Raw genomic sequence first — 14,624 nt, forward strand, 5'->3', positions numbered from 1 at the left:
ATTACTGTGCTACACATACATCAATATGAATTCTTACTATTTCTTCCTTCGCAGTACTCTAATAATGCTGTTAAAAGTGTAAAATGGTACAGCAACCTTGGAAGACAGTTTGGCAGTTTCTTACAAAACTAAGCATACTCTCACCATACAATGCAGCATTCATACTCCTTTGATATTGACCTAAAGGAACCGAAGACCTGTATTTTCACAAAAACCTGCACCTAGATGTTTTCAGCAGCCTTATTCACTATTTTTAAAACCTGGAAGCAGTCAGGATGCCCTGCAATAGGTGAATGGATAAACTGCAGCTGATCCAGGCAATGGAATGTTATTCAACATTAAAAAGAAGTGAACTGCCAAGCCATGGAAAGACAGAGAGGAAGCTTACATTCATATTACTAAGTGAAAGAAGCTAATATGAAAAGCTCCATACTGTATGATTCCAGCTATATGACATTGTGGGAAAGGCAAAACTATGGAAACAATAAAAAGATTTGTTGTTGCCAGGGAGCTGCTGGGGCAGAAAGGAATAGGCAGGCGACAGAAATTTAGAGCAGTGAGTACTCTGTACGATATCATAATGATAGACATAGGCCATTATACAGTTGTCAATACCCATAGCGTGTACAACGCTAAGTGAACCCTAATGTAACCTGTGGACTTTGGGTGATTGTGATGTGTCAATTTAGATTCCTCCTGGGTAAAAAAAAAAAAAAAAAATGCACCATTTGATGAGTGATATTGATAAAAGGGGAGGGTATGCATGTGTTGGGGCAGAAGGTTTTCTGGAAATCTTTATATCTTCCTCTCAATTTTGTTATAAACCTTAAATTAGTCTAAAAATAGTCTTAAAAAAACACTATCAGAGGCTTCCCTGGTGGTCCAGTGATTATGAATCTGTCCTGTAATGCAGGAGACCTGGATTCAATCCCTCGTGGGGGAACTAAGGTTCCCCATGCCTTGGAACAATGAAGTCCACTCCCCACAGCTACTGAAGACCACGTGCCATGACTAGAGTGTATGTACACTGCCATGAAAGATCCTACATACTGCAGCTGAGACCAGATACAGTCAAATAAATTATATATAAAAAAGACAACCTACAAAATGGAAGAAAATATTTTTTAAAACACTAGTACATTATATGAATTAAAATACAATTATGGTATGAATTGGGCAATTCTATTAAAAATTGAGCTGTCTTTTAAATGGTAGTATGTGTACAAACAATTCCATGCAGTATAAGGCATTGAAGTTTATATTAATAACCAATATATTAAAGCTTTACCACATGGTGGTCTCTGTGATAAACACTGAACGTCAGTTATATCACTCGATTTTCTCTTACGAAAAGGGTGCTAATTCAGTTTCATTAAGAAGGCAACCAGGTCTTAGAGAAATTAAGCTACTTGCTCAGTCAGCAGAGTCAGAAAGGGCTAAAGTGCTTTCCTGAGGATTTAGTATGCCAGACTCCATGTGCTTAACCACTAATAGTAGTATTTTATACAAGTTAACTATATGACTTTTGGAAAAAAAAATTATCAAGTTCAATATTGTAATCGGGAAAATATCTGTTACCCCTTTATCCTCACTTCCCCATTATATAGGTCGGTTTCCTGCGGACTGCTACTGGATACTGGAACAAGGAGGGATTAGAGGCTAAGAATATTGAAGATACAGGTCTTTGTTGATGGTAACTCTCCAGTAAAATTTTCATGTCTTAGTCAACTTTTTCTTGACTCAATTTCCAAAAATTTCCCCTCTGCTTCCTTTCACAATATACCACCTGCTTTTAAAAATATTTCTCTCCTTTCCTAATCCACTGTAGAATAGCCATAAACATAAAGATTTTTCCAATCTGCCTTTTTTCCTCCAAGATCTTCGGAAATTTTGTGTAAGCTTAGTGTAGATGACGAAAAGTGAAATAGTTCTGTTTTCAAAGTGAAAAGATTCTCCCACAAGGAGATTAACAGTAACATCTGCCTCTAGCATTTATTGGAGAATAAATGGATTTGTTACTTATGTTTGAATTTCTCCACCTACTCATGTTTGAGTTTGTCAAGTGTATGGATCATAAAATAACAACCATTTGTAACAATACTTCACTGAAATCAACTATTAAACTATCCTCTAATGATAAATCTTTGTTTGAAATATGAGAGAACATTAATTCATAAGAGTCCTTGTACTGTTTAATTCTTGAACTCTTACAAATTGGTTGTAAGTCAAGCATCCTTTACCAGTTGCAAATGTAAAGCATTTGTCAAACTTGATGGAAGTGCCTTCATGTAACTGTTCATTTATTACTATATTTTTTAGAGATCTAAAATTTTGAAATGGTCTTCCTATTTTTATGATAAGAAAATAAGCATTTTTTTTCTTACAGACAATTAATACTAATCTTTTGCATGCAGGAACTTCTAAATATTTTCCACATTTTATAAAATATTACATTTTTCATCTTGTGACCAAGTAAGTAAGATCCATAATTAGAAAATTTGGAAATACTTTTTATTCTCCAAACCATTAGGATTTTCAGTATTTAGAGAATTAAACATTTAACTATCCAGTTATCAAAGAAGCCAAAATAATCTATTATTAGTTTGCATTTCTATTTTATATATCAGGATTATATTCTCTAAATAAGAAATTGGGAAGAACTGAGATTTTGACAAGAGTGATTCTTTCAATCCATGAACAATGAACGTTTATCTATTTATTTTGATCTTCCTTGATTTCTTTCTTCAGTTTTGTAGTTTCCACATATATATCCTATATATATTTTGCTAAATTTATACCTAAGTACTTCATTTTATGATGCTATTTTAACATTTTAAAAATGTTATTTTTAAAATTCCAATTGTCAACTATTGACATAAAGGAAAACAGTTGAATTTTGGATATTGACCTTGTATCTTGTAACTTTGGAATATTTGCTTATAGTTTTGTTTTGATGCAGTACATCATTACTATTATTATGATCTAAAGAGCTATATTTTATATCAATAATTAATACTACATATAAATGGTTTTACCTTGCCATGATTGGAAGAGGGTGTTTGCTATGACCAATGCATTCTTTAGCAGGTGGAAGGACTGGTGCTGAAGCTGAAACTCCAATACTTTGGCCACCTGATGGGAAGAGCTGACTCATTTGAAAAGATCCTGATGCTGGGAAAGATTGAAGGCTGGAGGAGAAGGGGACAACAGAGGATGAGATGGTTGGATGGCATCACCGACTCAATGGACATGAGTTTGAGTAAACTCTGGGAGTTGGTGATGGACAGAGAGACCTGGTGCGCTACAGTTCATGGGGTTGCAAAGAGTCAGACAGGACTGAGAGACTGAACTGAACTGAACTGAATGCCATTCTTCCTTTCTTTATGTAGATCCAAGTTTCCAATCTAATCATTTCCTTCTTCCTGTAGACTTTCTACTAATATTTCTTACAGGGCATGTCTGCTACAAATGCATTCCCTCAGTGTTCAGTAAAATTTGGCTGGAAACAAGAATTCCAGGATGGTGGTTTTACTTATAGACCTTTATATATTTCACTCACCTCTCACTTGTGTGCTTTACAGAGATGTTCAACGTAATTCTTATACCTATGGGTCGTCTCATTCCCTCCTGGCCCCCTACTTTCAAAATTTTGTCTTTGTCTTCAGTTTTCTTCAGTTTAATATGATATGCCCAGGTACAGAAATGTTGGTATTTATTCTGCTTTAACATTGCTTGAACTTCCTGCATTTGTGGTTTTGTATTTGTCATTAAATTGGAAATAGTCTTTGTAGTTATTACTTCAAATACTTCCTTTGTTCTATACTTATTCTTCTTCTTGTATTCCAATTATGGATATTACATCTTTTGAGACTGTCTCATAGTTGTTGGATATTTAGAGCTCCTTTCTTTTTACTTGTTAACATTTCAGTTGTGGGCATTTCCACTGACATATCGTCAAGCTTACTGATTCTTTTCTCAGCTATGTCCATTCTATTGATGACCCCATCAAAGTATCCTTCATTTTGTTACAGTGTTCTTTATTTCCAACATTATTTTAGACATTCAATATCTCTGCATATACTACACATCTGTTCCTACATGTTGTCTATTTTGTTTTTGTTTGTCTTTTCACTAGACCCTTTAATCTTCAGAGGTGTTTTCCCTGAACATAGCTTTCTCCCCACTGCCGCTTACTTGCTTCCCTAGCTACATCATTCCCAACTTATGTCCTTGAAGTCTTTACCCCTTTAAACTCAAACTTTTCTCTTTAGGTGAAACATGAAAGCTGGAAGAATCTGGAGTAAGCAGGAATTGCCTACCACTAGCTGAGCTAAGACTTTGTAAAAATTCTTTCCCATGGAATGCAGGACTTTGTTACATGAGTACTTGGTGAGGTTCTTGGAGGTAAATCTCACAGAAATCATGGAGTTTTCTTAAATCTGTACCGCCTAGGATTTTTTTCACTCTTAACACTAGTCCACAGCCAGCCTCTGCCAATTTTATCAACATGCCAATTAAATGCTTCTACCAGCTTACTTCTTTAGCCACCTCTGTTCTATGTTAGCACATCTTGGTTTTATCTCTCTGAATGCCCCTGTCTCTTCCAATTTGAGGTGATAGTTTTTTTGGTGTCTTTAGTTCCCTGACAAGCCCAAGAAAACGATACATTTTTCAGTCTGTCCAGAATTTTTCTCATAGAATTTAAGTGATCACCACGTATATCTGTTTACACACTGGAGTTGAAACAAGTAACTCCTGCTAATATTTTTAATGACTTTTAACACAGTAAAGAATGTGCATTGTAATGTCATAATTCTAATAAGCAACCTCCTGTAGCACCCCAGTCCTGTAATAGGAAATTAATTTTCCCTAAGTAATTCATATCATAAATTATTTCTTCATGGTCTAGACTTAATTTCCAAGCTTGCTGCTCTGGTAATATCTAAAGTAAATGCCCAAGACTTTGGTCATAAGCTTACACTGGGAGGTAGGCTAACAGAAAATATCATAGATTGTGTATTTTGCCATTTGTACACAAGCAATACACAACATAAATTGTGATTCCATGGGCTGTGGCAGGCCAGGCTCCTCTGTCTATGGAATTTTCCAGGCAAGAATACAGGAGCAGGTTGCCATTTCCTCCTCCAGGGGATCTTCCTGACCCAGGGACTGAACCCACAAGTCCTGCATTGGCAGGCAGATTCTTTTACCACCCTGTCATGTGGGAAGCCCTCTATATGAATACCTTAAGATACCCATGTCTATAGGGATACTATTTAAGTATTTTTAACTTTAAATGTTAAAACCTGAATTCATCACCATTTCCCACACAAGGGAGAAATACAGAATCAAGTAAAAACAATGGAAAAAAAAAAAAAAGAAAACAAACATCCTAATGTTCTTTGTTTCAGTGGATAGTAACATTATTTACCTACCTGTGCAAAGCAGAAATCTGAGTTTTTCTTGATTTCTTTCCCCCAAATCTCCACATCTGACTAGCCACTGTGCTTTACAGACTGACTATTAAGTAATCTTGACTTAATTCCACCCCTATTATCTGTGCCCTATTCCAAGTCCCCGTAATATCTTGTCTAAAGAATCTTCAATAGTTGCTCATTGTTGTTCATCTAAACCCAAACGATGTAATTTGAACACGAAGGACAGAGGAATCTAAATGTTGCCAACTTTATAATACTTATTTGTACCATTTTTCCCCCTTTCTTTCTTCTTTTTGATTAAACTACCCTTGTCTTATTCCTTTAACATCTATTTTCTGTTTTGGATCCTTACTACAAGCCATCCCCTCTTTAAGAATATTCTTCTACATTTTCCGTTAATTCAGACTAAGTTACTCACAGCTTACCTAAGATAACTCTTTCTCAAAAAACAGTTCCACTGAACATTTAGTCTTGATGTGGTCCTCTTTTCATATGTCACCACAGAACCCTGTTAGTACTCACTACAATTGTTTGAAATAACGGATTATGTGTTATTCAATATCTGTATCCCTGTTTGAGTTCCTTTCCAAGATAGCAGTGATTATATACTTCTTTTTCATTGGCTTAATGTTAGTAAATAGCATAGACTTGGCTCATAACAGTGTATAGGGGCTCAGATGGTAAAGAGTCTGCCTGCAATGCTGGAGATGCAGGAGACGTAGGTTCAAAACCTGGGTCGGGAAGATCCCCTGGAGAAGGGCACAGCAACTCACTCCAGTATTCTTGCTGGAGAATCCCATGGATAGAGGAGCTTGGAGGGCTACAGTCCATAGGATCGCAAAGAGTCGGACACAACTCAAGTGACTTAGCACATGGTAGCACAGGGTAAAATAGAGCATTAATATACACTATCAGTATTTCTCAAATAATGTGGTTTTATTAAAACAAATAACATTATAATTTACTTTTCTATAGACAATTTCTGACACATACTGAAGTGTCTACATTCTAGCCAGGATTCTAGTAATTAGATAGAAGATGATGAAACTTTAAGTGATTTAGAACGGCTATATGGGGCTTGCAGTATACCAGGGACGATAAACAAAATAAATTGCATTTACATGCCGAAGTCATTTTAGTCAGCACTGAAAGGTATATTAAGATTTCCTTATGTTTATGCAAAATTATATAAGTGAAGGAAAACAATCATATAGATATATGCAATATATCTATATTTGTAATTCAGTACATTATATTTTATACAATATATTTACATGCCTATAAACTATAAATAAAACCTATGCAGATAAATATATACTCACTAATGTGACACATTAATGTAAAATAAATATAATTATGCAAAATTTGTATAACAAATTTGCATTTCATATAGTTACTATTTGTATCTTTTATAATATATAAAATATATGTATAATAAAAGCTTTTGTTATAAATTAATATATTTATACTTATATAGAATTTATTTGTTTGATTGAGATTAGACACACTTTACATATTTTCCCATTTTATTAGATATGATTTAGTCTAATTTCTTTGAGCATCTCTTTGAGACTCATTAATTTGAGTCAAAGCAGAGACATTACTATGTCAACAAAGGTTTGTCTAGTCAAAGCTATGGTTTTTCCAGTAGTCATATATAGATGTGAGAGTTGGACCATAAAAAAAGCTGAGCACTAAAGAATTGATGCTTTTGAACTGTGGTGTTGGAGAAGACTCCTGAGAGTTCCTTAGACTGCTAGAAGATCAAACTAGTCAATCCTAAAAAAATCAGTCCTGAATATTCATTGGAAGGACTGATGCTGAAATTGAAACTCCAGTACTTTGGCCACCTGATGCGAAGAACTGACTCATTTGAAAAGACCCTGATGTTGGGAAAGATTGGAGGCAGGAAGAGAAGGGGACAACAGAGGATGAGATGGTTGGATGGCCTCACCCACTGGATGGACATGAGTTTGAGCAAGCTCCAGGAGTTGGTGATGGATAGGGAAGTCTGGAGTGCTGCAGTCCATGGGGCAAAGTAGGACATGACTGAGAGACTTAACTGAACCGAACTTGAGACTCATACAAACTATTGCTTTTCTCTAGCTCTGTTATTTCCATTTTGTAATTTAAAAAATGATTTGATTTTCAATATAATTAATTTTATGAATGACATGTTAAAATTTTAATTTGATAATAAAGAAAAAAACTAAGCCGTTAAGACTCTTTAAATGTAATTTTCAACTATATCGTCCATTTAATTCTGTTTTTAACACTTAATGTAACAAATCAATACATATAAGACACATCTGATTTTTAGCTGATACCACTCTCAGAAATACTACTTCAAAGTTTTTAAATCTCCAAGAATAAAAGTAACTTCCTCAAGAATCACTGCTAGAGGATATCTGGGATTTTATCTTTTGAGTTTTTTATTAGGCTCCCATTGAACTTTCATAAAAGCTTGAATTCAGGCTGCATTTTCTGAACTCATTTTTTCCTGGGAAGTGAAATGCCACTGAACTGTCATTTGACCAAAAATTTGATCTTTCAGTTGCTTCATAGTGGAGGCATAAGAGGTTAAGTAATATCACATTTCTCCATGTTTTTCTTTGGATAGCATTTATTCTACTTTCTTCAGTCATCTCTGTGAGATCCTTAAATTATTATTGCTTATTTCTAATTCTAATATTTTTAATACAAACTCTTAAGTAAATGTTTGACTTTTTAAAGTTATTTTTCTGATATCTTATGATAAATTTAAATAACACAAGAAAGAGTAAGTCCACATGAGTAAAAACTGAAATTTTATACATAATTGAGAAAATTTAATCTGAAGTAGTTACATACAAGCCTGTCATAGTTTTCTTTTAAAATATATTAACTGTAATTAGTAACAAATGGTTTATCAACAAATTGCTAAGTTACTATTCAGCTTGTTTTAATAAATTTTAAAATGTTAATTCAAATTAAAGGAGATTCATAAATGATTTTAGTAATTACTTGAAATTAGTTTGCTTTCTTTGGAAGCAAACCACAAAATTATTATTCTCTTTCTCACAAAATTATGTCTTTTATAAACACAGTAGTAGTTTAAAGATTCCAAAAATTCTTTGCTACTATTTCCATTGAGGAGTCCTCAGTGGAATTCTTGGTCTCCAGGAAGTAAGCCTACAAGTGAGGAGTCTACCTACACTGAAATGATAAGGTTACTGCTATAACACATACCTAAAAAATATGGAAATGACTTTGGAATGCAGTAGTGGGATAGACGCAGAGAATTTTGAGAAGCATAACAGTAAACATCTAGATTGCTTTGAATAGACAGTAAGAAGAAATATCCTAATGTACTGATAGTGAGTGTTCTGAAGTCAGTGAGAAAAAGGCTTCTGGAAATGGTAGGAAATAGGACCCTTGTTATATAATTTCAGAATGCTTAACAACATTGTGTCCTGGGGTTATACAGAAAGTAGAATGTGTAAGCAACAAATATGGTTATTTACCTCAGAAGATTTTCAAAGTGCTGAAGATACTGCTTACAGTAAAATAGGAGAGAGGTAAGAAAAATTCAGAGACTTGTTAAAGAAAAATGAACCAGAACTTCACAACTGGGAAATATTCAGTCCATCCAGATGACACAGTAAAATTTGGAAACTGCTTCAGAAACTATGAGAGTGAAAAACCAGTGGGTGTGGTGGTATTCAGTTTCATTAACACATCAGAAAGATCAAGAGATCAGAGTACACCGTCTCAGAAGGGTCTTCAGAGTCTCACAGATCACCTAATCAAGTTGGAGGCTCTCTAGACATTTTAAGGTCCATCATCCATTTCAGCAAAGCCAAAAGAGAAGCCAAAAGTCAAAAGGGATTATTTCATAAAGATCTGAAGCAGCCTTTTTCGAATGGTGTGACTCCCTGTTACATCCATGCAAAATCCACAAGTCTCTTGAGAATCGCATCTCGGCCTTTTGGCTAAGATCAAATATATTATGAGGGCTTCCCATGTGAGACAGTGGTAAAGAATCCATCTGTCAATGCAGGAGATATGGGTTTGATCCCTGGATCAGGAAGATCCTCTGGAGAAGGAAATGGCAATGTGCTCTAGTATTCTTGCCTGAAAATTTCCATGGACAGAGGAGCCTGCCCACGAGGTCCCAAAAGAGTTGAACACAACTTAATGACTAACCACCACCACCAACAAGCTCCCTTGAAGGGTATAGGGAAGAATCCTTTCTTGCCTCCTTCCTAGGTTCTAGTGGTTGTTGATGACCCTCGGTGTTCTTGATCTGTATCTTACAAGGACCTCTCAGTTCAGTTCAGTCACTCAGTCATGTCCAACTCTTCGCGACCCCATGGACTGCAACACGCCAGGCCTCCCTGTCCATCACCAACTCCCAGAGTTTACTAAACCTAATGTCCATCTAAACATGATGTCTATCTGCCATGAAGTGATGGAGCCGGATGCTATGATCTTAGTTTCCTGAATGTTGAGCTTTAAGACAACTTTTTCACTCTCCTCTTTCACTTTTATCAAGAGGCTCTTTAGTTCTTCTTCACTTTCTGCCATAAGGGTAGTGTCATCTGCATATCTGAGGTTATTGATATTTCTCCCGGCAATCTTGATTCCAGCTTGTGCTTCCTCCAGCCCAGCGTTTTTCATGATGTATTCTGCATATAAATTTAAAAAGCAGGGTAACAATATACAGCCTTGACGTACTCCTTTTCCTATTTGGAACCAGTCTGTTGGTCCATGTCCAGTTCTAACTGTTGCTTCCTGACCTGCACACAGATTTCTCAAGAGGCAAGTCAGGTGGTCTGGTATTCCCATCTCTTTCAGAATTTTCCACAGTTTATTGTGATCCGCACAGTCAAAGGCTTTGGCATAGTCAATAAAGCAGAAATAGATTATTTTCTGGAAATCTCTTGCTTTTTTTGATGATCCAGCAGATGTTTACAATTTGATCTCTTGTTCCTCTGCCTTTTCTAAACCAGCTTGAACATCTGGAAGTTCATGGTTCACGTATTGCTGAAGCCTGGCTTGGAGAATTTTGAGCACTAATTTACTAGCATGTGAGATGAGTGCAATTGTGCAGTAGTTTGGGCATTCTTTGGCATTGCTTTTCTTAGGGATTGGAATGAAAACTGACCTTTTCCAGTCCTGCGGCCACTGCTGAGTTTTCCAAATGTGGTGACATGTTGAGTGCAGCACTTTCACAGCATCATCTTTCAGGATTTGAAATAGCTCAACTGGAATTCCATCACCTCCACTAGCTTTGTTCGTAGTGATGCTTCCTAAGGCCCACTTGACTTTGCATTCCAGGATATCTGGCTCTAGGTGAGTGATCACACCACTGTGATTATCTGGGTCATGAAGATCTTTTTTGTACAGTCCTTCTGTGTATTCCGCCCCCTCTTCTTAATATCTTCTGCTTCTGTTAGGTCCCTACATTTCTGTCCTTTATAAGGACCTCTACTCACCTTATAAGAACTGCAGTCACACTATTATTACAGCCCACTCTAATTTAGCATGGCCTCAACTCTACTAATATATCTTCAAAGGTCCTATTTCTAAACAGTTCACATTCTGAAAATTCTGGGAAGGATATCAATCCAAACAGTACAGTTACTAATCAGTTAGTGTTAAAATAAAGAGCTTTCCCTGGATTATCTGGGTGAGCCCAGTGTGGTCACAGAAATCCATAAGAGTAGAGCTTCTCTCAGTTGAGAGCAAAAGACAAAGTCAGAGAGATTTAGCAGAAGGTAAAGTTAGAGATTTTGAGTGCCTTTGCTAATTTACTGGTACATGGAAGAAATGAGAAGGAAGTCTGTTCTTCTAAAAAAGTGGAATAAGCTTGAAAGTGAATTGTCCTTTGGAGCCTCAAAACAAAAGCCCAAGTCAAGTGACATGTTGATTTGGGCCTCATAAGACCTTTAGAACAATACTAATCAAGCCTACATGAAAGTCTGACTTACAGGACAGTGAGGTTAGTAAATACCTGTGCTTTTATACTGCTAAAATTGTGATGATTTGTTATGGTATCAATGTAAAACTAATACACTCATTCATATAATTTTTTAAAAGATGAATAATGCAGTAGATTAAACATGGCCATACATTCTGCGCTATTCTGTTCATTGATAAACTCTTACTAGAATACTCATTCCAAGGGAAATAGACTCCATGTTAGAAGTCTACATTGAATGGCCACACTGAGGATAACCAAAGACCAAAACCACACGGAAACAGACTAGAGAATAAGACATTGTGTGAAAAGATAGGCTAAGGATACTTGAGGACAGAAATATGAAAGAAGGAGCCACGTTGGAAGTGGAGGCTTCGTCCTCAGTTACCGGATCTAATAACAGGTAGATCAGTGACGCACCTCATAGCTGAGCCTTCCTGAATTCCTGCCTTAGAAAAGTCCAAGCAAAATAACAGGTGTTAAAGCCACTAACATTGGGAATAATTTGTTACACAGTAATAGATAACCAGAACAAACCCTATTTTCTCAGCCAGCTTATAGTATTTGAGACTCTGTTCATGGTCTGATCTATACTTTTACATAATATTATCCATTGGTGTCTGTCTGTTACTTTTTCTCAGAGGTCTACATTAACTGAAGTTACTAAAGTTAACTTCCACTTACATAAAATCTCTCCATCTATTACCTGTTAGAAAATAAGGCTTCATAACTTTGGCAGTTTTGCAGCTCTTCTGACAAAAGGCACTAAAAAAATGATTGCATAACAGGCAGCTTTAGAAGGTACAGATGGTATCTCCCTAAAGACAGAGATGTTGAGAATACTTTGAGCCAGTAAGGTGCTATCCTCTACTCCCTAGAAACATCTGCTTACCTTCCAGGGTAATAAAGTAGAGACAACTTTCTCCTCTTTTCTGGAGGAAAATTTACTTAATACGTAATTTCTCCAAAGAGGAAGATGAACAGAAGTGCCAGCTGCCTTTTATAAACTCAAGTGTGTTCTAACCACAGAGGTCCTTCCCTGTGGTGTGTGTGCGTGCTCAGTTGCTCACTGGAATCTGACTCTTGACAACTTCATGGACTGCAGCCCACAGGCTCGTCTGTCCATGGGATTCTCTAGGCAAGAATATTGGAGTGGGTTGTCATTTCCTTCTCGAGGGGATCTTTCTGGCCCAGAGATCGAACCCACATCTCCTGCATCCCCTTCATTGTAGCAGGATTCTTTCACGCAGTCAGTCATCAGGGAAGCCGACTACATACGCACGACAGTATCTGGCTTTCATCATGTTGCTCTGTGGGCTTGGTGTTTGAGGGATTAACACAAAGGTACTGCCCTAACTGCTGCGTTTTCTGATAAGTAATAACCTGCCTGCTTATTTGATCTAAGTCTCCTGTCTTCTGTCAGAAAACATATATGACGCTGTGCAGGCTAACGTGGTAGCAGGAACAAAGAGTAATGTCTTAAACTTTTCACTGTTTCTGACTTAATGGCAATGTAACCAATGCTACTATCATTAACTAAGTCAATATGTTTATTTTTTTAAATTTTTATTGAAGTAGAGTTGATTTACAACATTCTGTTAATTTCAGGCGCACAGTATATATCTCCACTCTTTGTTAGATTCTTTACCCATATAGGTATTACAGAATATTGAGCAGAAAGTCAATAGATTTCTAATTGCACTACCCACATATATTCTGACCCCATATTTTCTAAGGGAAATGTTTAAATATTTATCAAAAACAATATAGTAAAAATTTGAAACCTTGATAGAATGAAAGAATTCAGACAGCGCTTAATTACACAGCAACAAATTAATTATTCCCCTTCACAATCCACCTACATCCTTTTTTGTGTGTGTCAGTACATGTTGAAAAAAAATAGACAACTATGACATTTGTGGGTACTGTGAATGAATGGCAATTAGACATTAATATTAAGAAAATAAGGACAACTAAAGCAAAGGAATCTGGATGATAATTTTAGAAACAAATATCCTAGCATTGTACTTCCGTCCATTTGTTTTTGCTGAACCTGGAAATAGTGAGTGTCTGCAAAACTATCCAAGGTTTTTACTACTCCCACTTTCACCATTCTCTGTTAGTGTTTATATGCACACATGACCTCCCCTACATGCTGCTGATGTACAAATCTTCCTTTACCAATGAGTCCTCCCCTGAGCTCAAGCTGTTCCCTTCTAAAAGCCTACTGGAAATCACACTCTAAAACATTTCACATATACCTTAAAGTCAATATATCAAACAGTGTTCTCATTAGCTCTCTCATTCGATACTGACCTTTCCTTTTTGTGCCTACTTTTTGATGAACGGCATCACTGTTCAACCATTTTATCGATCTAAAAAGCAGAAAGTTTTATTTAATTGTACCCCTCCTTTATTATCTCCTTAACCATTTCCTTAACATTTGCCAAACTAGCAATTCTAAAGTCAATTACTCCATTTCTTCTTTCATTTAATATATATGGACCAATCTAAGTTTCAGGCACTGTTCTATATTCTGGAGTTACAGTATTTTGAGGTTATATTTTAGGGAGCAGAGAAACAATAGCTAATATTAACAAATAATCAACATTATTAAGATTGACACTATGATAGATCATTTTTCACAGTATATTCTTAAGTGAAGTCGCTCAGTCATGTCCGATTCTTTGCCAACCCATGGACTGTAGCCTGCCAGGCTCTTCTGTCCATTGTATTTTCCAGGCAAGAATACCAGAGTGGGTTGCTATTTCCTTCTCCAGGGGATCTTCCCAACCCAGGGATCAAACCCAAGTATCCCACATTACAGGCAAACTCTTTACCTTCTGAGCCACCAGGGAAGCTTGTTTTGTAAAATTGAACTTAAAAGGCAAACCACATTTTCTGCAAAGGAGATTGTGCTGTGAGAGCAAACAACAGGGAGATTGATATACTTTTGGGGGGTCAGGGAGATATGCTGACAAAGTGATGAAGGAAAGCAGATGACTAAGAGTAGATAAAAAAGATTTTAGATGAATATAAGGTAAATCTTTTTAAGATGGGAAGAATAGCAAGTTGTCCTATTTATCACTCAATTTCTTCATCTTTAAAATGGGTACATAGAAATAACTGAATACTTGTGAGGGCAAAATGAATTAATACATATTAAGTATATGAAAAAATGTGGCATGTGTAAGCATTAGATACTGTTCATTTTATCAATGCTA

At 36.1% G+C, this 14,624-nt stretch overlaps 1 long non-coding RNA gene across 2 annotated transcripts in view; it reads left to right on the top strand.

The window, feature by feature from the left end:
• LOC139030439 (uncharacterized) overlaps nt 1-3,512 on the top strand; it is a 55,273-nt gene extending 51,761 nt beyond the window's left edge. For both annotated transcript variants that reach the window (XR_011482808.1, XR_011482809.1), the window contains 2 exons: nt 1,608-1,693; nt 3,085-3,512. This is a non-coding gene — a long non-coding RNA (uncharacterized lncRNA). The remainder of the gene's footprint in view (nt 1-1,607; nt 1,694-3,084) is intronic.
• The last annotated feature ends 11,112 nt before the right edge of the window (nt 3,513-14,624 follow it).

The sequence above is a fragment of the Odocoileus virginianus genome, chromosome 22 (genome assembly GCF_023699985.2).
Source record: "Odocoileus virginianus isolate 20LAN1187 ecotype Illinois chromosome 22, Ovbor_1.2, whole genome shotgun sequence".
Taxonomy (NCBI): domain Eukaryota; kingdom Metazoa; phylum Chordata; class Mammalia; order Artiodactyla; family Cervidae; genus Odocoileus; species Odocoileus virginianus.